This window comes from Bombina bombina, chromosome 2, assembly GCF_027579735.1.
Source record: "Bombina bombina isolate aBomBom1 chromosome 2, aBomBom1.pri, whole genome shotgun sequence".
NCBI classification, from domain to species: domain Eukaryota; kingdom Metazoa; phylum Chordata; class Amphibia; order Anura; family Bombinatoridae; genus Bombina; species Bombina bombina.
The window spans coordinates 345674833-345701751 of NC_069500.1; the positions used below are offsets into that span (position 1 = coordinate 345674833).

The window sequence follows — 26919 nt, forward strand, 5'->3', positions numbered from 1 at the left end:
ATCAGCGTCGTCATGCTCTTCAGTATCTAAAACAGAGCAGCCGCGCTTACGCTGACAAGTGTTTATTTTGGCTAAAATGTTTTTGACAGAATTATCCATTACAGCCGTTAATTGTTGCATAGTAAGGAGTATTGGCGCGCTAGATGTACTAGGGGCCTCCTGAGTGGGCAAGACTCGTGTAGACGAAGGAGGGAATGATGCAGTACCATGCTTACTCCCCTCACTTGAGGAATCATCTTGGGCATCATTGTCATTATCACATAAATCACATTTATTTAAATGAATAGGAATTCTGGCTTCCCCACATTCAGAACACAGTCTATCTGGTAGTTCAGACATGTTAAACAGGCATAAACTTGATAACAAGTACAAAAACGTTTTAAAATAAAACCGTTACTGTCACTTTAAATTTTAAACTGAACACACTTTATTACTGCAATTGCAAAAACACATGAAGGAATTGTTCAAAATTTATCAAATTTTCACCACAGTGTCTTAAAGCCTTAAAAGTATTGCACACCAAATTTGGAAGCTTTAACCCTTAAAATAACGGAACCGGAGCCGTTTTAAACTTTAACCCCTTTACAGTCCCTGGTATCTGCTTTGCTGAGACCCAACCAAGCCCAAAGGGGAATACGATACCAAATGACGCCTTCAGAAAGTCTTTTCTAAGTATCAGAGCTCCTCTCACATGCGACTGCATGCCATGCCTCTCAAAAACAAGTGCGCCACACCGGCGCGAAAATGAGGCTCTGCTTATGCTTTGGGAAAGCCCCTAAGGAATAAGGTGTCTAATACAGTGCCTGCCGATATTATTATATCAAAATACCCAGATAAAATGATTCCTCAAGGCTAAATATGTGTTAATAATGAATCGATTTAGCCCAGAAAAAGTCTACAGTCTTAATAAGCCCTTGTGAAGCCCTTATTTACGATCGTAATAAACATGGCTTACCGGATCCCATAGGGAAAATGACAGCTTCCAGCATTACATCGTCTTGTTAGAATGTGTCATACCTCAAGCAGCAAGAGACTGCACACTGTTCCCCCAACTGAAGTTAATTGCTCTCAACAGTCCTGTGTGGAACAGCCATGGATTTTAGTTACGGTTGCTAAAATCATTTTCCTCATACAAACAGAAATCTTCATCTCTTTTCTGTTTCTGAGTAAATAGTACATACCAGCACTATTTCAAAATAACAAACTCTTGATTGAATAATAAAAACTACAGTTAAACACTAAAAAACTCTAAGCCATCTCCGTGGAGATGTTGCCTGTACAACGGCAAAGAGAATGACTGGGGTAGGCGGAGCCTAGGAGGGATCATGTGACCAGCTTTGCTGGGCTCTTTGCCATTTCCTGTTGGGGAAGAGAATATCCCACAAGTAAGGATGACGCCGTGGACCGGACACACCTATGTTGGAGAAATATACATACATGACAGCCTGATACCAGTTGCTGCTACTGCATTTAAGGCTGAGTTTACATTATATCGGTATGGCAGAATTTTCTCATCAATTCCATTGTCAGAAAATAATAAGCTGCTACATACCTCTTTGCAGATTAATCTGCCCGCTGTCCCCTGATCTGAAGTTTACCTCTCCTCAGATGGCCGAGAAACAGCAATATGATCTTAACTACTCCGGCTAAAATCATAGAAAAACTCAGGTAGATTCTTCTTCAAATTCTACCAGAGAAGGAATAACACACTCCGGTGCTATTATAAAATAACAAACTTTTGATTGAAGGTATGAAACTAAGTATAATCACCAAAGTCCTCTCACACATCCTATCTATTCGTTGGGTGCAAGAGAATGACTGGTAATGGCAGTTAGGGGAGGAGCTATATAGCAGCTCTGCTGGGTGAATCCTCTTGCACTTCCTGTTGGGGAGGAGTTAATATCCCATAAGTAATGGATGATCCGTGGACTGGATACACTTAACAAGAGAAAGGAAATATAGTGATAAACCTGAATCATGGCAAATATAAGTACAAACCATAGCTGAGAGTGTCTTAAATAAAGGAAACATACTTACCAAGACACTCATCTACATAAAGTAGATAGCCAAACCAGTACTGAAATGAGAATCAGCAGAGGTAATGGTATATAAGAGTATATCGTCGATCTGAAAAGGGAGGTAGGAGATTAATCTCTACGACCGATAACAGAGAACCTTTGAAATAGATCCCCGTTAGGATGACCATTGTATTCAATAGGTAATACTCCCTTCACATCCCTCTGTCATTCACTGCACTCTGAGAGGAACCGGGCTTCAAAAAAGCTGAGAAGCGCATATCAACGTAGAAATCTAGCACAAACTTACTTCACCACCTCCATAGGAGGCAAAGTTTGTAAAACTGAATTGTGGGTGTGGTGGGGGGTGTATTTATAGGCATTTTGAGGTTTGGGAAACTTTGCCCCTCCTTGTAGGATTGTATATCCCATACGTCACTAGCTCATACGTTACTAGCTCATGGACTCTTGCCAATTACATGAAATAAATAAGAGAAGGAGAATCAATTACATGAAAGAAATTGTAAAATTTAGTAAATGTATGCAAAGAAGACCAAGATGTTGCTTTGCAAATCTGATCAACCAAAGCTTCATTTTTAAAAGCCCAAGAAGTGGCGACTGATCTAGTAGAATGAGCTGTAATTCTCTAGGCGGAGACTGTCCCGTCTCTAAATAAGCTTTGTGAATCAAAAGCTTTAACCAAGATGCCAACGAAATGGCAGAGGCTTTCTGACCTTCCCTAGGACCAGAAAAAAACAACAAATAGACTAGAAGTCTTCCTGAAATCTCTAGTAGCTTCGACATATTTCAAAGCTCTTACAACATCCAAAGAATGTAAAGATCTTTCAAGAGTATTCTTTGGATTAGGACACAAGGAAGGAACAACAATTTCCCTACTAATGTTGTTAGAATTCACAATCTTAGGAAGAAATGTAAACGAAGTCCGCAAAACAGCCTTTTCCTGATGGAAAATCAGAAAAGGAGACTCACAAGAGAGAGCAGACCATTCAGAAACTCTTCTAGCTGTAGAGATAGCTAAAAGAAACAACACTTTCCAAGAAAGTAGTTTAATATCCAAAGAATGCATAGGCTCAAAAGGAGGAGGCTGCAAAGCCTTCAAAACCAAATTAAGACTCCAAGGAGGAGAGATTGATTTAATAACAGGCTTGATACAAACCAAAGCCTGAACAAAACAGTGAATATTAGGAAGTTTAGCAATCTTTCTATGAAATAAAACAGAAAGAGCAGAGATTTGTCCCTTCAAGGCACTTGCAAACCTTTATCCAAATCATCCTGAAGAAACTGTAAAATTCTAGGAATCCTAAAAGAATGCCACGAGAATTTATGAGGAAAACACCATGAAATATAGGTTTTCCAAACCCGATAATAAATTTTCCTTGAAACAGACTTACGAGCCTGTAGCATAGTATTAATCACTGAGTCAGAGAAACCTCTATGACTAAGCACTAAGCATTCAATTTCCATACCTTCAAATTTAGTGATATGAGATCCTGATGGAAAAACGGCCCTTGAGACAGAAGGTCAGGCCTTAAAGGAAGTGGCCAAGGTTGGCAACTGGACATCCGGAGAAGATCCGCATACCAAAACCAGTGAGGCCATGCTGGTGTTATCAGAAACACATGCGATTGTTCCAATATGATCTTGGAGATCACCCTTGGAAGAAGAACTAAAGGCAGAAAAATGTTAGCAGGTTGGTAAAAAATCTTCTCACAGGAGGTCTTATTCTGAAACCTATTTGATACCCCTGAGAGACAATATTCTAAATCCAATGATTCTGAATGGAACCTGCCCAAACTTCTTGAAATAATTTCAATCTGCCCCAACAAGCAGAACTGGATCGAGGGCCGCACCTTCATGCAGTCTTGGGGGCTGGCTTTGATTTCTTGTAAGACTTGGATTTATTCCAACTCGAGAATGGCTTCCAATTGGAACCAGTGTCTTTAGGGGAAGGAGTGGTTTTCTGTTCTCTATTCTGACGAAAGGAACAAAACCGATTAGAAGCTTTAGATTTGCATTTAGACTTTTTATCTTGAGGCAAAAAAACTCCCTTCACCCCAGACCAAACAAATTATTACCCTGGAATGACAGAGATAGTAACCTAGATTTAGATACCAGCATTCCATGATTTGAGCCATAAAGCTCTTCTAGCTAAAATAGCCAAAGACATAGATTTAACATTAATCTTGATGATATCCAAAATACCATCACAGATAAAATGATTAGCATGTTGAAGCAAATGAACAATGCTATGCAAATAAGAGTCTTTTTCCCGTTGCGCTAAGCTATCCAAACAAAAAGTTGATGCAGCCGCAACATCAGCCATAGAAATGGCAGGTCTGAGCATATAGCCAGAATGCAAATAAGCTTTCCTTAGATAAGTTTCAATCTTCCTATCTAAAGGATCCTTAAAAGAGGCACCATCTTCCATAGGAATAGTAGTACATTTAGCAAGAGTAGAAATAGACCCATCAACCTTAGGGACTTTCCCCCAAAACTCTAATTTAGCCACTGTCAAAAAATACAACTTTTTAAACCTTGAAGAAGGAACAAAAGAAGTACCAAAAGGAAGACCATTCCTTTGCAATGACATCAGAAATAGCATCAGTAACCGAAAAAACCTCCAGAGTAGTCACAGGAGGTTTACAGACAGAATTTAAATATTTACTGGATTTATTATCAAGAGGACCAGACTCCTCAATATCCAAAGTTATTAACACTTCTTTTAACAAAGAACAAATATACTCAATCTTAAAAAGATAAGAGGATTTATCAGTGTCAATGTCTGAAGTAGGATCTTCTGAATCAGAGAGATACTCATCAGAGGTGGCTATATCAGTATGTCGGTCACTATAATATTCATCAGTAGTATGAGAAGTTTTAAAATACCTTTTACATTTATTTGAAGGCGGAATAGCAGGCATAGCCTTCTGTATCGCATCAGCAATATAATTTTTCATACCAACAGGGATATCATGTACTTTAGATGTTGAAGGAACAACATATACTGTACTAGCACTAATAGAAACCTTTTCTGCATGCAAAAGCTTATCATGACAACTGTTACATACTACAGCTGGAGATATAATCTCCACTAGCTTACAACAGATACACTTAGCTTTGGTAGAACTGTGTTCATGCAGCATGGTTCCTAAAGCAGCTTCTGAGACAGGATCTTGTAAAATGTAAAAAAGAAAAAATAACATTAAACAGAAATATCTTATTTCCACATATAGCAGTTTCAGGAATGGGAAAAAAATGCAAATGCTAAATTTGGCAAAAAAAAAAAGAAGCAAATAGCATAGCCCTCTGAGCAAAAAGAAGGCAAGGAGCATAAAAGAAGTGAGGTAAAATAAAACTAAATTTTTGGTGCCAAAAAACATCCGGAAAGGACACAACTCGCGTCAAACACAATTTCGCGCCAAACAACCTAGCATCAACTAAGACGCAGGAAATGACGAACTTGTGTCATGACAGATGCACATTCACACCAAAAAATATTCTGGCGCAAAGAATAATGCAATAAATAGCATTCCCCCCCGCAAGTCTAATTTGCCGCAAGTTTTCCAAAGAAAAAACAAGTCAAATAGAAAAAAAGATTATACCCCAGGTAAGACAAACTTCCTAAAACATGATTCCCATAACGAAACTGCTGGACTGCAAAGGGAAATACACGTAGACCTGACTCAGGGTAAAATAAAATAAAGGGTAAAATACATATATTTAAAACTTTATATTAATACATAAATCACCAAACCATAGCTAAGAGTGTCTTAAATGATACATACTTACCGAAAGACACCCATCCACATATAGCAGATAGCCAAACCAGTACTGAAAACTATCAGCAGAGGTAATGGTATATAAGAGTATATCATCAATCTAAAAAAGGGAGGTAGGAGATGAATCCCTACGACTGATAACAGAAAAAAAAAAAAGGCGATACTCTCTTCACATCCCTCTGACAAACACTGTACTCTGAGAGGAATCGGGCTTCAGAATGCTTAGAAGCGCTTATCATAGAAGAAAATCAAGCACAAACTTTAGTCACCACCTCCATAGGGAGGCAAAATTTGTAAAACTGAATTGTGGGTGTGGTGAGGGGTGTATTTATAGGCATTTTGAGGTTTGGGAAACTTTGCCCCTCCTGGTAGGATTGTATATCCCATACGTCACTAGCTCATGGACTCTTGCCAATTACATGAAATAAACAAAATTTATGCTTACCTGATAAAAAAATTTCCGGGCATTGAGAGTCCACGAATCATTCTAATTACTAGAGGGATATTCTCTCCTGGCCAGCAGGAGGAGGCAAAGAGCACCCCAGCAGAGCTGTTTAGCGTCACGTTCCTTACCCATAATCCCCACTCATTTGGCCGAAGGAAAATGGAAAAAGATGCTAACACAGGGGTATAGAGGTGCCTGAGGACTATACAAAAAAACCTTTAATTGAATAAGGGTGGTTCATGGACTCTTCTTCATGCCCGGAAAGAAATTTATCGGATAAGCATAAATTTTGTTTAATTTCCTATGGCATGGAGAGTCCACAAATCATTCTAATTACTAGTGGGAACTAATACCAAAGCTAGAAGACACAGAATGAATAGGGAGGGAGAACAAGACATGAATACCTAAACTAAAGGCCCCACCGCTTGAAGAACTTTTTTTTCTGAAAGAAGCCTCAGCTGAGGCAAAAGTATCAAATTTGTAGAATTTGGAAAAAGTATGTATGGAGGACCATGTGACCACCTTGTAAATTTGCTCCACAAAATCTTCATTTTTGAAAGCCCATGAAGATGAAACAGCTCTAGTGGAATGAGCTGTAATTCTCTCAGGAGGCTGTTGTCCAGCTGTCTCATAAGCTAAGCGGATACCACTTCTCAACTAGAGAGAAAGAGTGGTAGAAGTGGCCTTCTGACCCCTACGTTAACCAGAGAAAACAACAAACAGGGCAGAAGACTGCCGGAAATCCTTAGTTACTTAAAGATCAAATTTAAAGGGACAGTCAACACCAGAATTTTTGTTGTTTAATTTTAATTACCCATTCCCCAGTTTTGCATAACCAACACTGTTATAGAAATACACTTTTTACCTCTGTGATTACCTTGTATCTAAGCCATTGCAAACTGCCCCCTTATTTCAGTTCATTTAACAGACTTGCATTTTAGCCAGTCAGTGCTCACTCCAGGGTAACTTCACATGAATGAGCTCAATGTTATCTATATGAAACACATGAACTAATGCCCTTTAGTGGTCAAAAAGATTAGAGGCAGTCTTCAAAGTCTAAGAAATTAGCATATGAACCTCCTAGAATTAGCTCTCATCTAAGAATATGAAGCGAACAAAGCAAAATTGGTGATAAAAGTAAATTGGAAAGTCGTTTAAAATTACATTCCCTATTTAAATCAAGAAAGTTTTTTTTTTTTTTTACTTGACTGTCCCTTTAAGAGCATGCACGACATCCAAGTTATGCAAAAAGCGTTCCTTCTGGAGAGGAGGATTAGGACAAAAAGGGGGAACAACAATTTCCTGATTAATATTGCGATCCAACACTACCTTAGGGAGAAACCCCAGCTTAGTACGGAGTACCAGCTTATCAGCATGAAAAATAAAGTAAGGGGAATCACACTGCAGAGACGAAAGTTCGGAAACTCTGCGAGCAGAAGAAATAGCAATAAGAAACCAAACCTTCCAAGATAGTAATTTAATATCAACTGAATGCATCGGTTCAAACGTAGCCTGCTACAAAACTTTAAGAACAAGATTAAGGCTCCAAGATTTAAACACAGGCTTGATTCTGACCAAGGCCTAAACAAAAGACTGAACATCTGGCAGAACTGCCAGACGTTTATGCAAAAGAATAGACGAAGCAGAAATCTGAACCTTTTTCCAGGTCCTTGTGAAGAAAAGTCAAAATTCGAGGAACCCTTACTTTGTTCCAAGAAAAGAATCACACCAATGAAAGTATTTACACCATACCTTATTGTAAATTCTATGAGTAACCGGTTTACGAGCCTGAAGCATAGTATCTGTCTTTTTTAGAGAAGCCACGTCTAGCCAAAACTAGACGTTCAATCTCCAAGCAGACAGCTTCAGAGAAACCAGATTTGGGAGAAGAAAGGGACCCTGAAGTAGAAGGTCCTTGCTCAAAGGCAACCTCCAAGGTGGAAGAGATGACATCGTCACCAGATCTGCTAACCAGATCCTGTGAGGCCATGCAGGAGCTATTAGCATTACATCCGTGGTCATAATCACCCAGGAAGGTCTCAGGAAACATGTGCTCTGAGACAGATGGTCCTGTGAAATCCACCACAAGAAAGAGTCTCTTGTCAAGGGATCCAGATCTATCCTCTGCGAGAGATCCGAGTGGTTTCCGTTCCATTGACTGAGCATGCATAACTGCAGAGGTCTCAGATGAAACTGAGCAAAAGGAATGAGTCCATGAAGGCCACCATCAGACCAATCACCTCCATACATTGAGCCACTAATGGATGAATAGCAGCCTGGAGGGAAAGGCACGAAGCAAGAAGTTTGGATTTTCTGACGTCCATCAAGAAAACCTTCATGGACAGGGAATCTATAACTGTTCCTAAGTATCTTGTACAAGGGAACTCTTTGCCAGATTCACTTTCCACATAGACACAATAGGCAACATCTCTGTATGAGAACTTACAAGATGAAAAGATGACGCTTGAACCAATATATCATCAAGGTAAGGCGCCACAGGAATTCCCTGGGACCTGACCACTGCCAGAAGAGCCCTCAGAACTTTTGTGAAAATTCTGGGAGACGTAGCAAGGCCAAAAGGAAGGGCAACAAACTGAAAATGTTTGTCCAGAAAGGCAAACCTCAAATACTGTTAATGATCCCTGCGAATAGGAACATGAAGATACGCATCCTTCAGATCTATGGTTGTCATGAACTGACCCTCCTGTACCAAAGGAAGAATGGAACGGATGGTATCCATTTTGAAGGATGGAACCCTGAGGAATTGGTTGAGACACTTTAGGTCCAGGGTGGGACGAAAAGTGCCCCCTTTTTGGGAACTACAAATAGATTTGAATAGAATCCTAGACCCTATTCCTCTAGAGGAACTGGAACAATCACTCCCAGTTTAAGAAGGCCTCTCTCTTTGTCTGGTCCGCAGATAACCTTGACAGGTGAATTCTGCCCCTGGTAGGATAGGATTTGAATCCTATTCTGTAACCGTGGGACACTATGTCCACGGCCCAAGGATCCGGAACATTGCGTATCCATGCCTGTCGAAAAAAAGAGAGCCTGCCTCACACCTGACCCAAGACAGGATCGGGGGCGGTCCCTTCATGCTGATTTAGAATCAACGGAAGACTTCCTGGCTGACAGGATCTCCAAGAAGACTTGGATTGTTCTGGCTTGAAAGAGGAGGAGGAAGACACTTGCCCCTTAAAATTATGAAAGAAGCAAAAATTAAAATTAGAATTCTGGCGACCCTTAGGTGGTATTCTTTTTATCCTGAGGTAGAAAAGAGCCCTTTTCCCCCTGTAATATCTGAAATTATTACAGCCAGACCTTTTTTAACCATAGAGCTTTGCAAGCTAAAACTGTGAAACCAGTAATCTTAGCTCCCAGTCTAATAACTTGCATATTGCCATCACAAATAAAGGTATTGCCTAGCCTCCAGACAAAGTAAACACTTGACTCATTATCAATATTAGTGTCCATAATTGGGTTAGGTTCCTTTTAACAATTATTAAGTAAAAAATATCCCAATATAAATAATTTGTAGAACTTTAGAAGCAGCAAAATAAAGTAATACCACTTAACTAATGCACCAAAAACCCCTCAGCTCTGCTAAAAGTCTTACCTCTCCAGAAACTGCTGATCCACTAGCACTGAAACCGGACACACTCCCGGACTAAAGATCCTCTAAGATTACTCTTTTGCCAGTAATCCTTATCACCGGAGCTGCCCATAATTACTCTAGAAACTCTGCAACTAGAGCTGTAACCTCTGCACTAGCCTCGGCAAAACTCTGATCTGATCGGAAAAGTCGGAAGTGCGGAGGAGCGGTCACATGACCGCAACAAAAAACTGTGCCACAGATTCAAATTAAAAAAAGTTGCGAAAACAAAGCAGTAGAGAGCTCTAATAGCGAGAGGGCGAAAACCAAATAAGCAGCAGTGAGCAATAAAAGCGATTGCTCCAAAGTCTCAACTACTTTTAAGTCTCTCGATACACTCTCCAAGCCCAAATAAATAAAGTATGCCTCATTTCACAAACACCCTCACATATCAAGCAGTGCCCTCTAAGCTTGAAGGATAAATGCATTTCCTCAGAATGATTTCCACAAAAGGATGAACCCTTATAGTGCTGGTACCTTTTAACCTAGAAGGGAAAGCATTTACCTGTGGATCCTGCTCTGTCAGGCAGGAACTGTTTTCTAAGGTGTGGTAAATTCCTCCACTTCTACCAGGGACCTGTAAAAAGTAAAGAACAAAGTAACCAAGCCTGGCTTTCTATAATAGGGGTAGCAATAATGTTAGAAGTTTAAGCAAAGACCACCTTGCCATCTTCTAACTGCTAATTGCCACCATTACTCTTACTAAAGAGATTGACATGGGCACAGCTTTACCCCTATCCTTGCTTGCAGGGAAAAGTACCCATATAAGGATTCAAAATCTTAGGCCCCATCTTCGCAAATCTTTGGCAGAGACAAAGAGAATGACTGGGGATTATGGGTAAGGGAAGTGACACTTAACAGCTCTGCTGAGGTGTTCTTTGCCTCCTCCTGCTGGTCAGGAGTGAATATCCCACTAGTAATTAGAATGATTTGTGGACTCTCCATGCCATAGGAAAGAAAAGCCAATAGCATTGGCGAAACGTACGTCGGAGATTTGTATAGACTGACACGTCACAGGTGGAGGGGACAATATTGCAGCATTTCACATAATTCCGGTTTCCAATATCAGGAGAGAACGCAGAGCGAGAGTTGTCGTATCGTTCACTGTAGAGCTGTTTAATGAATGTATGTCCCTGTTATACTCCATATTTGATTATGTCTATTTTTTACTTTTAATATGTTCTTAATATTTTATTAAAATTTCAAATTGCATCATACAACACGGATGGTGTTGCTACTTCCTGGGGTTATTACCCTCCCATATGCGCTTATACCTGAGAGCTCAGTCATAAGCTCTCATAAACGTGAGTAAAGTTTCTTCTGGTCATTATCTTTTTAAGAAAACTGACCTTCACTATATTTCCTCATCTTTTTCTCCTTTGAGGGTTTCCCTGGATCACTGTGAAGAACACTTTAATTTGGGACTGTATCCTTTATTTTGACTTTTGTGATAGTTACTCAGTGGGTTAATTAATTTATCATTTGGGCACTTTTTTCTTTTAAAGAACTCTCACTGTTAAGTGTTTAATATCTTGTAATCTGATCAGAATTAAACCAGTTCTTCATCCAGTTTCTCATCAATGGAATCCTAATCTGGTTTTGAGGGTTTTAAAAATCCCCTCTTTTGAGCTGATGCATGGATTAGACCTTCAGTTTTTATCCTGGAAGATTATTTTTCTTCTAGCTATTTCTACGGCTAGGAAGGTCTCTGAGCTTTCAGCTTTATCATGCAAACCTCCCTTTTCATCAGAATTAGGTTGTTCTTTGTACTAGCTATTCCTTTCTTCCTAAGGTGGTATCTACAGATATTGTTAAAAGGAAATTGGGGTTCCTTCTTTTTGTCCAGCTCCTAAGAATTCTAAGGAGCATCTTCCCCACAATTTAGATGTAGTAAGAGCTCAAAAAAAAAAAAATCAGACTTTATTCTTTTTGCTCATTTTTCTGGGCCTTGCAAAGGTCAGTAAGCTACAGTTGTTACTAAGGCAGCTTGGCTAAAAAGCATTAATAAGCAAGGCTTATTTGGTTCGGGGAAAACACCAGAGTGCATTATTACTCATTCCACTAGACCACTTCTTGGGCATTTCGTAATGAGTCTTCTATTGATTAGATTTGTAACACAGCTACTAGGGTCTTCTTTACACACTTATCACTTTGCTAGGTATGTTTTTTCTGAGGCTGCCTTTGTAAGGACAGTTCTGCTGGCCTTAGTGCCTGAAAAGTAACATCCTGCATTTATTGTTTGCCCCCCCCCTGCCATTCACAGTTGTCTTGTGGACTCTGAGACTTGGGTATTGATTCTCACACATGATCACTTGTGGACTCTCGCTATCTGATGAAAGAAAACAAAAATGTATGGCTATCTGATAAATTATTTTTTATGGCGGCAAGAGTCTATGAGCACTGCCCTTTCTTTTGTTCAGGTGGCAGCAGTACTTGCTATGCACTTCTTTGCCCCACTTTTCTTTTTCCCTCATCTACTTGGCTATATGTATGACTGAGGATCATTAGAAGCGGGAGGGAGTTTAAAGCTCTGGTGTGTTAGTGGAGAAATATTCTTGTGCTCTTCTAAAACTTTTTATTTTTTATTATAGCAGCTGATTTATCTGGCACTCAAGTAAACAGTGAATAGAAATGCTATAAGCAATGTGATCCACTGTTAACATTGTGTGTGATGGTTAGGTAGGAATATACTTACTCATAAGATGTCAGATTCCCTGTGAGTACAAGCAGACATGTACGTACATGATATGGCTGCATAGACAGTAAAAACGCTCTTTGTAGCTATACAATTGGATAAACTGAGTGCTAAAGAAAAATCTAAATAAACCATTGCAATCTAAAGCGATTTTAAAATGTTAATTTTGCACTGATGTGATTAAGCTAGCTATGTTAAAAAATAAAATAAAAAATGTTTACTATCCATTAATCTTGAAAAACCCCAAATTCCTGCCATCTGTACAAAAAGGGAGAAACAGAGTGCACTGGCCATCTATTAATGGACATTATAATCCTACATATCGATAGTGGGTGACAACTTGGATAATCTCTAGATTGCATATGAATTACATTTCTCTTAAAGGGACAAGAGTAAAATAACCTAATGAGATAAGAGGCACTCAGATAAATAGTTAAAACAATCTGTGTATTTAACCCCCTACAAAAAGGGGTTATACACATTTAAATCTGCCCCAGGCTGGCAAAGCATGTCTGCTCTTAAAGTTGGACGTAACCAGTCATTGGAATACATGTGCTGCTCCTATTTGACTCACCAGCTCCATAGAGCACCAGAAAGGGAGTGCAGAAGCGCAATACTATTCCGAAAGGGACTTATTAACTACAGCTTTTTACATGCCTTTAAATGGGTCGAAATAAGCTTAACATTCACCTAGATTACGAGTTATACGCGATATAGGGAAATTAACGAACGCAACAAAAGTTGCGTTATTTAACCCCCTATAGCGCAGCCATTACAAGTTTTCAAACAGACGGGTTGTGTGTGCGATATGGTGCTTTTAAGCTCCATACTGCACAAAATGCAAGCGATGTTTTGACGTGCTTGTGCATGCTTTCCCCATAGGCATCAATGGGGAGAGTGGGTAAGAAAAAAGTCTAACACCTGCGATCGTGGAATAAAAAAAGCCCCGTAATGCAGCCCCATTGATGTCTATGGGGGAAAAAAAAACAACTAACGTTTAAACATAACACCCTAACATAAACCCCACTTCTAAATACCCCTAATCTGCTGCCCATACTATAATACATCTATTCCGCCAGTCCCCGACATCGCCGCAACTAAATAAAGCTATTAACCCCTAAACCTCTGGCCCTCCACATCACTACCACTAAATAAACCTATTAACCCCTAAACTGCCAGCCCCCCACATTGCAAAAACCTAAATTAAACTATATTACCCCTAAACCTAACCTTAACGTAACCCTAACACCCCCTAACTTAATACCTATTTAAAACTAAATACATACTTACCTGTGAAATAAAACCTAATCTAGCTACAATATAACTAATAGTTATATTGTAGCTAGCTTGGTTTTTATTTTTATTTCACAGGTAAGTTTGTATTTATTTTAACTAGGTAGGCTAGTTAGTAAATATTAACTATTTAAATACTACCTAGTTAAAATAAATACAAACTTACCTGTCAAATAAAACCTAAACTGCCTTACACTAAAACCTAACATTACAAAAAATAAAAAACACTAAAATGACAAAAAATAACAAATCAAATTATACAATATAATAAAAAATATTCCTATTTTAATACCCTTTAAAAAAATAATAAAAAAACACCCAAAATAATAAACCCCATAATCTATAATAAACAACAAGGGCTGTTGGAGGGCCCTTAAAAGGGCCTTTTTGTAGGGCATTGCCCTAAAGTTAACAGCTCTTTTGCTACAAAACAAACACCCCTTAACAGTATACAAACCCCCACCCCCCAAAATAAAAAAACCTAATCTACCCATTGCCCTGAAAAGGGCATTTGTATGGGCGTTGCCCTTAAAAAGGCATTTAGCTCTTTTGCTGCCCAAGCCCTAATCTAAAAATAAAAACCCACCCCAAAACGAAAAAAATACATTACACAAAATAATATATTTCCGGATATGGTGAGTCCATGGAATCATCAATTACTAGTGTGAATATCACTCCTGGCCAGCAGGAGGAGGCAAAGAGCACCACAGCAAAGCTGCTATATATGTCACTTCCCTTACCCATAACCTCAAGTCATTCAGCCGAAGGGAAAATGGAAAAAGAAGATAACCCAAAGGTGTAGAGGTGCTTGAGGTTTTAGCTAAAAATAACTGTCTTAAAATAAAGGGTAGTCCGTGGACTCTCCATATCTGGAAATAAATAAATTTATCAGGTAAGCAAAGCAAAAATTATGTTTTCTTTCCTAAGATATGGTAAGTCCACGGAATCATCAATTACTAGTGGGAACCAATACCCAAGCTAGAGGACACAGATGATTAGGGAGGGACAAGACAGGTAACCTAAACAGAAGGCACCACTGCATGAAGAACCTTTCTCCCAAAAGAAGCCTCAGCTAAGACAAAAATATAAAATTTGGAAAAAGTATGCAGAGAGGACTAAGTTGCAGCCTTGCAACTCTGTTCTACAGAAACTTCCTTCTTGAAAGCCCAAGAAGAAGGGACAGCCCTAGTGAAATTAGCTTAAATTCTCTCAGGAGGCTGCTGTCCAGCAGTCTTATAAAGCAAACACATTATACCACTCAACCAAAGAGAAAGAGAAGTAGCTGAAGCTTTCTGACCTTTATGTTTCCCAGAGAAACAAACAGCAAACTGGCGACAATCCTTAGTCTCCTGTAGAGAGAAAATAAAAGCACGCACAACATCAAAGTTGTGCAACAAACGTTCCTTATGAGAAGATAGATAAGGACACAGAGAAGAAACAATAATTTTCCGATTAATATATCCGAAACCACTTAGGAAGAAAACCTAACTAGTATGAATAACCGCCTTAACTGCATGAAAGATAAGATCAGGCGAATCACACTGCAAAACAGAGCTCCGAGACTCTTCAAGCAGAAAAGATAGCAATGAGAAACAAAACCTTCCAAGATAACAACTTAATATCTATGAAAAGTAAAGGTTCAAACAGAGCCTAATGCAAAACTTTAAGAACAAGGGTAAAACCCTAAGGGGGGAGCAACCGACAAACACAGGCCTGATTGTAGACAAGTGCCTAACAAAAAGATTGCACGTCCACCATATGCTTATGTAGCAAAAAAGACAATGCAGAAAACTGACCCTTCAGGGTACTGACTGAAAAAAACCCTTCTCTAGACCACCCTGGAGTAAGGATAAAAAATTCAGAAAAACCCCCGCTTAGACAAAACTAAGCATCCAATCTTCAAGCAGTCAGCTTCAGAGATTTAGATGAAGGAAAAGACCAAGAATCAGAAGTTCTTCCTCAGAGGTAGTCTCCAAGGTGGAGAGACGACATTTCCACAAGGTCTGCATACCAGATCCTGCGAGGCCACGCAAGGGCTAATAAAATCGCCGCCACTCTCTCACCTGAAAATACGAGTAATGACTCGTGGAAAGAGAACAAACAGAGGAAAAAGTAATGCAAGACTGAAAACCAAGAAAAACGTCAGAACATCTAACAGGACGGTCTGCGGATCACATGACCTTAAACCTTACCTTCGAAACTTGGAGTTCTGTTGAAACGTCCACAGAAGTCAACTCCTAAAACCCCCCATGTGAGGGTCTACCTAGAGAACACTTCCGGGTGGAAATGCTCACACCCTGGGATGAATTATCAGTCTGTTTAGAAGTCCGACTCCCAATTGTCCACCCCTGGAAAGTGGATGACCGACAGCAAATGTGAGCTTCCTCCCACTGAACAATCCAAGTCACCTCCTATATGGCTAAGGAACCCCTAGTTCCTCCCTAATGGTTGATATAAACCCTTGAGGTGATATTGTCCGACTGGAACCAAGCTAGGGACGACTAAGGTCAAGTCCAAGATGTTTAAAGAGGAGAGCAGACACTTCCGAATCCATAGTCCTTAAACAAGACCCAGACAGCTTACCAGCCGTGGCATCCGTGGGCACATCACCCAGGAATATCTCCAGAAGCACGCGCCTGGAGATAGATACTCCTGAAAAAATACTACGGAAGAAAGTTTCTTGTCATCTGATCTAAATCTATCATTTAAGACAGATCCAAAAGTTCTCCATGTCATGGAAAATAGCAAAAGGAATGATGTCCATGGAATACCATCAGACCAATTCCCTCCATACACAGGGTCACAGAAAAGAGAAGAAATATCAACTGCAGCTAAATCCAAACTCCCAACCTCCTGGTTGCAAGATGGCTAAGCTATCCACCGGCCACTAGAGCTTACTGTTGGCCGGACAGAAGACTGCAGAGTGGGGAAAAGGAATAAATCCTTGATTTTCTGACCTCTGAAAGACATCTCCTAGATAAAGAATCAAATAAGGTCTAAGCATACCGCACCTGGTGTTCCCAGGCGGTCTCCCATCCAGGTACTGACCAGACCTGACCCTGCATAACTTACAAGATCAAACAGAATTGGGTGCATTCAGGGTATTGTGGCGGTAGCCAAATAAATTACCCTTGTGGATAGAACAAGGGAACTCTTCTCCAGATTCAATTCCCATCCCCGGAAAAGAAGATTGCACAAGATCTCTTAAAAGAGAGTTAGCTTGAAGTCAGGATGATACCTGAACTATATATTGTCCAGAAAAACACACATGCAATATTCCAAGACCTAAAGGTCTGACTGGGATGGCATAAACTAAGAAAACTAGAGAAGATTCTGATTAAGGAAACAATAAATCAGGTCTAAGTTTGTTATGAACAGGCCCACTAGAACCAAAGGAGAAAGGACACTACTTTGAAGGACTGAATCTGAAATATATGAGGTAAATACCTATATCCCGTTCCCAAACTGGGACTGGAACTGTCACTCCCAGAGATGAAGACCCTGAATCCAGTTCAAGGAATGCCTCTCATCCTACTTGGATTGCAGATACTCTAGAAAGAGAATTCTGCCCTGGGGAGGAAAACTTAAATTGGACTTGAAAAGGCATGACCCAAACAAAGTCTCATCCTTAAAAGGAGACACTAGAAGTGTGTGTTTGGAGAAAACAGAAAGAATTGAATCTGCAACTGCAGAACTATAAAGCCTAGGATTTACTACTAAACCACAGGTAGGCTTCTCAGCTGACCATAGATTTCAGCCACAATGCCCGGCGGCTAGTACAGCAAGTCTAATAAGACAAGAGATTGCTCTAAATAAACAATTTTAACCTCCAGCTTCTTACCTATGTCAGAAAGAAAACTAGATTATCTCCGCAGAGATCCAAGTTCTCTGATTAAAAGTAGAAAGTTCTCTTCTACTAAAGACACCGTGCATTTCAAGAGAGATAGCGACAGGGAGAAATATCCCCAGATTCTCTATAACAACACAGCATGTCTAGAACCCTTCCAAAGAGGAAAGAAAAAAATAGAAATGATAAAGTTCACAAAACTCCAAAGGAAATACAACGATAGGGATCAGTGTCATCCAGTCAGCCAAGACCTCCTGACAATATAAGAGGCTTTGAAGCAAACAACTGAAGGATACCACTTCAGTAACAGATGAAGGAATTATACTGTCCAGATCTGAGATTTCCACCTCAAACTACCGGCAAATCCTCCTCACTAACTTGGAAGAAGACAAACCTGCATAGCAGCATGTGGAGCAGAAACCCTCTTATCTGAGACTTAAAATGTCCTCTTGCCTTTTCCCTGCAGTAAAGGAAAATAGACCAAGCCACAGATACCGCAGAAGATACTTCAGCTTGCAACTTCTGTAAGCAAATACACTCCTCCAGGAGATTGAGAGGAACCACAGGGAACTGCATGTGACGCCATATAGGCTTGGGACATAAAAGGAGAAAGCTGTGGCAGTGCCTTAACAGCAACATCCTTGGAGACAAAGTTCAAACCAATCTGTACATTTAATAGCATTTGCGAAATCAGGGGTACAGAAAAAATAAATGTTTAAACCAATACTTAGCTGAGCAAGCCTTCCAGATAACTTCAGCATCAGTAGAAGGAATTATACTGCCTGAATCCGAAATTTCACCCTCAGATGCACCCGAAGAATCTTCATCCTAAGACTTCTGAGCGGCAATACTTTGATTAGCCACTTCAGGATCAGAAATCTTACTTACTGTTTCTTTAAATGTCCTTTTGCGTTTTCCCTGCAACATCGGAAAATGCAGACAGCGCCTCAGATACCGCAGAAGATACCTGGGCAGCAATATCTTACAAAATAATTCCAGACGGAGCATGAGAGGAAACGCAGGGCACTGCATGTGCAGATGAATAGGATTGGGACGCTTGAGGAGAAAGCTGAGTCACATCTGAAACAGGAGGCTCCTGAACAGCATTCACCTTAGCTAATGATGGCTCAGGGTCAAAAAGTCTATTTCTATAAGCTAAAGTTCTTTCAATACATGAAGAACAAAAAGGTACTGGGGGATCCACCTGGGCATCAAAACATAAGCTACAGGTAACATCCTGCAGAGCCTCCGGATCCATAATACAAAAAGAAGCAAATTAAAAAAAATGTTATAAAAAAATAACTTTTTTTTAAATTTACCAAATCAAGAAAACATACCCCAGGCAACACTACACCTCAGCAGAATTACTGAGGTGCCCAAACTGAGGAAAAAAACGAACCCGTTTACAATCTGGATTTCCAGAGAAGCAAAAACAGCAAGAAGCCTTCTAAACAGCAAAGCCCTCTGAAATATGGGCACCTCACTTTTACAGGAAGTAAAAAAAAGTGCTAAAAAAAAACTCTGTCATCACAGAATCCAAACCTCCCTAAAAGGGGCGGTCCATAAGCCATTTAAAAAAAAAAAAAAAAAACTTTCTTGAAAAACAGGCTTAAAAACCGACAATAAACCCCCCCCCCCAAAAAGTACATAATCTGTTACTAAAAACGGATCCTCACTGAGCCATCAATAAAATAAATAACTCCTCAAACTAACAATGCCTGCAAATACTGCCATAAAAACCTGCACCCTAACAGGAATAATAAAATACGCCCCTGCAGCGTTTCAGCTGAATAAGTGCCAAATTTTTCCCTGCTACATAGAAAAATAAAACTGGCACTTATCTAAATATTTATCGGTCTGGCAGCAGGACAGCTCACCTAGTTTGAGAGGATGCCATCCCTCACATGGACCTGTGGAAATACAGAAAGACTGACGGCTAGATTTAGAGTTCTGCGGCCAAAGGGGTGCGTAGCTAACGCTGGCTTTTTTTCTCCCGCACCTTTTAAATACCGCTGGTATTTAGAGTTCACAGAATGGCTGCGTTAGGCTCCAAAAAAGGAGCGTATAGCATATTTATCGCCACTGCAACTCTAGATACCAGCGTTGCTTATGGACGCGGCCAGCTTCAAAAACGTGCTCGTGCACGATTCCCCCATAGAAAACAATGGGGCTGTTTGAGCTGAAAAAAAAACTAACACCTGCAAAAAAGCAGCGTTCAGCTCCTAACGCAGCCCCATTGTTTGCTATGCGGAAACACTTCCTATGTCTGCACCTAACACTCTAACATGTACCCCGAGTCTAAACACCCCTAACCTTACACTTATTAACCCCTAATCTGCCGTCCCCGATATCGCTGACCCCTGCATATTATTATTAACCCCTAATCTGCCGCAAGCTACATTATAGCTATGTACCCCTAATCTGCTGCCCCTAACACCGCCAACCCCTATATTATATTTATTAACCCCTAATCTGCCCCCCTCAACGTCGCCTCCACCTGCCTACACTTATTAACCCCTAATCTGCCGAGCGGACCGCACCGCTACTATAATAAAGTTATTAACCCCTAATCCGCCTCACTCCCGCCTCAATAAACCTATAATAAATAGTATTAACCCCTAATCCGCCCTCCCTAACTTCAATTATTAACCCCTAATCTGCCGACCGAATCTTGCCGCTACTGTAATAAATGGATTAACCCCTAAAGCTAAGTCTAACCCTAACACCCCCCTAAGTTAAATATAATTTAAATCTAACAAAATAAATTAACTCTTATTAAATAAATTATTCCTATTTAAATCTAAATACTTACCTGTAAAATAAACCCTAATATAGCTACAATATAAATTATAATTATATTATAGCTATTTAAGGATTAATATTTATTTTACAGGCAACTTTGTATTTATTTTAACCAGGTACAATAGCTATTAAATAGTTAAGAACTATTTAATAGCTGAAATAGTTAAAATAATTACAAAATTACCTGTAAAATAAATCCTAACCTAAGTTACAATTAAACCTAACACTACACTATCAATAAATTAATTAAATACAATACCTACAATTATCTACAATTAAAACTAACACTACACTATCAATAAATTAATTAAATACAATATCTACAAATAAATACAATGAAATAAACTAAAGTACGAAAAATAAAAAAGAACTAAGTTACAAAAAATAAAAAAATATTTACAAAAATTAGAAAAATATTACAACAATTTTAAACTAATTACACCTACTCTAAGCCCCCTAATAAAATAACAAAGCCCCCCAAAATAAAAAAATGCCCTAGTTCAAAGCTCTTTTACCTTACCAGCCCTGAACAGGGCCCTTTGCGGGGCATGCCCCAAAGAATTCAGCTCTTTTGCCTGTAAAAAAAAGACATACAATACCCCCCCCCCCCAACATTACAACCCACCACCAACATACCCCTAATCAAACCCAAACCCCCCTTAAATAAACCTAACACTAAGCCCCTGAAGATCTCCCTACCTTGTCTTCACCTCACCGGGTCCAGATCTGTCCAGAAGAGCCTCCGATGTCTTGATCCAAGCCCAAGCGGGGGGCTGAAGAGTGACGCCCATCCTCGGGCTGAAGTCTGGATCCAAGCGGCGGCTGAAGAAATCCATCATCGGGCTTAAGTCGGAAGTCCATCATCGGGATGAAGTCTTCTATCAAGCAGCATCTTCAATCTTCTTTCTTCCGGAGCGGAGCCATCTTCTTCCCGGCCGACGTGGATCCATCCTCTTCTAACGACGCCTACTAGCCGAATGACGGTTCCTTTAAATGACGTCATCCAAGATGGCGTCCGTTGAATTCCGATTGGCTGATAGGATTCTATCAGCCAATCGGAATTAAGGTAGGAAAATTCTGATTGGCTGATGGAATCAGCCAATCAGATTCAAGTTCAATCCGATTGGCTGATCCAATCAGCCAATCAGATTGAGCTTGCATTCTATTGGCTGATCGGAACAGCCAATAGAATGCGAGCTCAATCTGATTGGCTGATCGGATCAGCCAATCGGATTGAACTTGAATCTGATTGGCTGATTCCATCAGCCAATCAGAATTTTCCTACCTTAATTCCGATTGGCTGATAGAATCCTATCAGCCAATCGGAATTCGACGGACGCCATCTTGGATGACGTCATTTAAAGGAACCGTCATTCGGCTAGTAGGCGTCTTTAGAAGAGGATGGATCCGCGTCGGCCGGGAAGAAGATGGCTCCGCTGCGCTCCGGAAGAAAGAAGATTGAAGATGCTGCTTGATAGAAGACTTCATCCCGATGATGGACTTCCGACTTCAGCCCGATGATGGATTTCTTCAGCAGCCGCTTGGATCTAGACTTCAGCCCGAGGATGGACGTCACTCTTCAGCCCCCCGCTTGGGCTTGGATCAAGACATCGGAGGCTCTTCTGGACAGATCTGGACCCGGTGAGGTGAAGACAAGGTAGGGAGATCTTCAGGGGCTTAGTGCTAGGTTTATTTAAAGGGGGTTTGGGTTAGATTAGGGGTATGTGGGTGGTGGTTTGTAATGTTGGGGGGGGTATTGTATGTGTTTTTTTTACAGGCAAAAGAGCTGAATTCTTTGGGGCATGCCACGCAAAGGGCCCTGTTCAGGGCTGGTAAGGTAAAAGAGCTTTGAACTTTTTTAATTTAGAATAGGGTAGGGCATTTTTTTATTTTGGGGGGCTTTGTTATTTTATTAGGGGGCTTAGAGTAGGTGTAATTAGTTTAAAATTGTTGTAATATTTTTCTAATGTTTGTAAATATTTTTTTATTTTTTGTAACTTAGTTCTTTTTTATTTTTCGTACTTTAGTTAGTTTATTTTATTGTATTTATTTGTAGATATTGTATTTAATTAATTTATTGATAGTGTAGTGTTAGGTTTAATTGTAGATAATTGTAGGTATTGTATTTAATTAATTTATTGATAGTGTAGTGTTAGGTTTAATTGTAACTTAGGTTAGGATTTATTTTACAGGTAATTTTGTAATTATTTTAACTATTTTAGCTATTAAATAGTTATTAACTATTTAATAGCTATTGTACCTGGTTAAAATAAATACAAAGTTGCCTGTAAAATAAATATTAATCCTAAAATAGCTACAATATAATTATTATTTACATTGTAGCTATATTAGGGTTTATTTTACAGGTAAGTATTTAGATTTAAATAGGAATAATTTATTTAATAAGAGTTAATTTATTTTGTTAGAATAAAATTATATTTAATTTAGGGGGGTGTTAGGGTTAAAATTAGCTTTAGGGGTTAAAAAATTTATTAGAGTAGCGGTGAGCTCCGATCGGCAGATTAGGGGTTAATACTTGAAGTTAGGTGTCGGCGATGTTAGGGAGGGCAGATTAGGGGTTAATAAGTGTAGGCAGGTGGAGGCGATGTTGAGGGGGGCAGATTAGGGGTTAATAATTGTAGGCAGGTGGAAGCGACGTTGAGGGGGCAGATTAGGGGTTAATAAGTGTAGGCAGGTGGAGGCGACGTTGAGGGGGGCAGATTAGGGGTTAATAAGTGTAGGCAGGTGGAGGCAACGTTGAGGGGGGCAGATTAGGGGTTAATAAATATAATATAGGGGTCGGCGGTGTTAATGGCAGCAGATTAGGGGTTCATAGGGATAATGTAGGTGGCAGCGGTGTGCGGTCGGCAGATTAGGGGTTAAAACATTTTAATAGAGTGGCGGCGATGTGGGGGGACCTCGGTTTAGGGGTACATAGGTAGTTTATGGGTGTTAGTGTACTTTAGAGCACAGTAGTTAAGAGCTTTATAAACCGGCATTAGCCCAGAAAGCTCTTAACTACTGACTTTTTTCTGCGGCTGGAGTTTTGTCGTTAGATTTCTAACGCTCACTTCAGCCACGACTCTAAATACCAGCGTTAGAAAGATCCCATTGAAAAGATAGGATACGCAATTGACGTAAGGGGATCTGCGGTATGGAAAAGTCGTGGCTGGAAAGTGAGCGTTAGACCCTTTCCTGACTGACTCCAAATACCAGAGGGCGGTAAAAACCAGCGTTAGGAGCCTCTAACGCTGGTTTTGACGGCTACCGCCCAACTCTAAATCTAGCCTTGAATAAACTAATTTAAAGCTAAATAGGGCAGCAAAATGTTTTGGGAAAACATAGTAAGGATTGTACCTCACAAGTTCCCAGTTGCTTAAAAGCCACCATTGCCCTACTGAAGAGACTGACATGGGATAAGGCTACACCCTTTAGAAAGATCAGAGCAAACCTACTCTGCTTTAAAATAAAAATCTTGATTGTAGATCAGACACCAAAACTTCACCTCCTCCTTGCACCGCAGGCAAAGAGAATGACTGGAGGTTATGGGTAAGGGAAGTGACATATATAGCAGCTTTGCTGTGGTGCTCTTTGCCTCCTCCTGCTGGCCAGGAGTGATATTCCCACTAGTAATTGATGATTCCGTGGACTCACCATATCTTAGGAAATAAATAATAAAAATGATTCCTATTCTAATACCCATTAAAAAAAAAAAACACCCCAAAATTAAAACCTAATCTAGAATAAACTACCAATAGCCCGTTAAAGGGCCTGTTGTAGGGCATTGTTTTAAGTTAGACAGCTCTTTTACCTGAAAAAAAAAATTACAAACCCCCACCCCCCCAAAATAAAAATAAAAAACTATCTAAAAAACCTAATCTACCCATTGCCTTGAAAAGGGCATTTGTATGGGCACTGCCCTTAAATGGGCATTTAGCTCTTTTGCTGCCCAAACCCTAATCTAAAAAAAAAACTAACACTAACCCACTTACAGTTTTTGAAGTCCCGCTTGAAGGATCTTCATCCAGTCTGCACGGAGCGGATCAGGATGGACCCGCTCCGTGCCGCCGGGATCAAGATAGAAGAGGCCGCCTGGATCAGGACTTCTTGCCGCCTAGACGAGGACAAATGACCTTTTCAGGGCAATGGGTAGATTAGGTTTTATTAGAATTAGGTTTTTTATTTTGCCGGGTGGGTTGGGTGGTGGGTTTTACTGTTGGGGGGTCTTTGTATTTTTTTTTCAGGGAAAAGAGCTGATATCTTTGCGGCAATGCCCCACAAAAGGCCTTTTTAAGGGCTATTGGTAGTTTATTGTAGGCTAGGGGTTTTTTTTATTTTGGGTGGGCTTTTTTATTTTTATAGGGCTATTAGATAAGGCCTAATTCTTTTTTATTTTGGATAATTTTTTTGTTATTTTTTGTAATTTAGTATTTTTAATTTTTTGTAATTAGATACTTTGAAATTTTTATAGTAGTGTTGGGATTTTTTTAATGTGTAGTTTAGTTTTATTTAATTGGTAGTTAGTTTGATTTTAGTTTAATAATTATATTAGTTTAATTGGACAGGTAAGTTTTAATTTAATTTAAACTACGGAAATTGTAATTTTAATATAAAGTTAGGGGGTGTTAGGGTTATGGTTAGGGGTTATTTGTTTAATTTAGTTTATTGCGATGTGGGGGGCTTTCGGTTTAGGGGTTAATATGTTAGTATATTTCGTTGTGGGGGCTTGAGGTTTAGGGGTTAATAGGTTTATTATATTGGCGGCGGTGTAGGGCTTAATAACTTTAGTACAGTGGGGGCCGATGTGGGTGGACGGCAGATTAGGGGTTAATATTTAAATAGTGTTTGCAATTCGGGAGGGCAGCAGTTTAGTGGTAAATAACTATTATAGTGGTGACGATGTCGGGGAGCGGCGGAATAGGGGTTAATAATTATTTTTAGTGGCAGCTATGTCGGGAGCGGCAGATTAGGGGTTAATAACTATAGTACTATAGTATTTGCGATGCGGGAGGGCCTCGGTTTAGGAGTTAATAGGTAGTTTATGGGTGTTTAGTGCACTTTGTAACACTTTAGTTATGAGTTTTATGTTACAGTGTTGTAGCATAAAACTCATAACTACTGATTTTAGATTGCGGAACGGATCTTGTCGGTATAGGCTGGAAAGCAAGCTTTTTAGCCTCACCGCAACACTCTTAATGGCAGTGCTATGGAAGTTCCAATGAAAAAATGTAATTTTTACGCGTGCGGGATTGACGTTGCAGTACAGGCTAAAAGGTTTGCGGTACAGCTATACCGACAAGACTTGTAATGGCTGCGGTGCTGTTTTAACGCTGAAATTGCCATTTTTTTCAGCGTTAAAACCCGAACGCACAACTCGTAATCTAGCTGATTATTTCTTAATCATTTCTTATTTTTAAAATCATGGCTAGGAGATTACAAGTAATCTGTACCCTCATGTTATTAAATCGCACAAATAGCAAAGTTAGCGATTACAGTCTTGAGCACTTACTCCATATCCCAAAATGTGTTCTTTTGTTAGATCCAATGCAACATAATAGGGTGGAATAAAAGAGAACAGTAACTTAAATTTGTCTTTTGGTTGAAAGTCACGGTTAAACTTTCATGGTTAAGCTAAAGCATACTTTTAAATAAATAAACTATTATCAAGCTGATTTCTTTCAATTGGTATCTTTTGTTGAACAGCATAGAAAGATAAGCTTCATTAATAAATACACAATACTTTAGCACTCAGACCACTGTTTTTAAGAACAGATGTTTCCGTCTCCTTCATACTCAGTATAACAAAACTAGTTGTATTTATATATGGAAAGTACAGGGCCCCTAGATGGTAACCGAATATTGAATGTTGCCTTGGCACCCAATAAAAAAAGTAGAAGAGGCAGGATTTGCACAAAAAGGGTGTTATAACAACACAAAACTATATTCTACTAGGAAAAAAATACACATTTTCTACATGGTGAAATTCTACCAAAATCTTCAGGACTATAATTTTAGCATACGTAGCAGAGTAATCATGCCTGAAAAAGTTACTTTATTAATTCATATAAACAGACATTTTAAACAAATTTTCATACTTTAAGTTCATGCAAGAATTAAGGAAAGTTTTCTAATCATCTCGTACAGCAGAATTACCGTGCAACTGAGCAAAATGTTTCCACAACTACATGTAGCAAAGTTAATAAAAAGATAGTCGGGAAGACACAATCATCATGAGTGTCAAGCTTAGATCAGTAGAATGTATGAGAGAATGAAATACAAAATGTTTAGTTTGCCCAACATAATTTAAAACTAACAAAAGCCTATTGTTCAAATGCAAGAGTAGAGTATCGGAGGCAATATTTGTCTTTGC

At 39.5% G+C, this 26919-nt stretch overlaps 1 protein-coding gene and 1 pseudogene across 1 annotated transcript in view; both read right to left on the reverse strand.

The window, feature by feature from the left end:
- Positions 1-26919, reverse strand: part of ATXN2 (ataxin 2) — a gene marked incomplete in the record, with an annotated part of 1324939 nt that overhangs the window by 494215 nt on the left and 803805 nt on the right.
- Positions 16900-17018, reverse strand: LOC128651071 (uncharacterized; annotated as a pseudogene).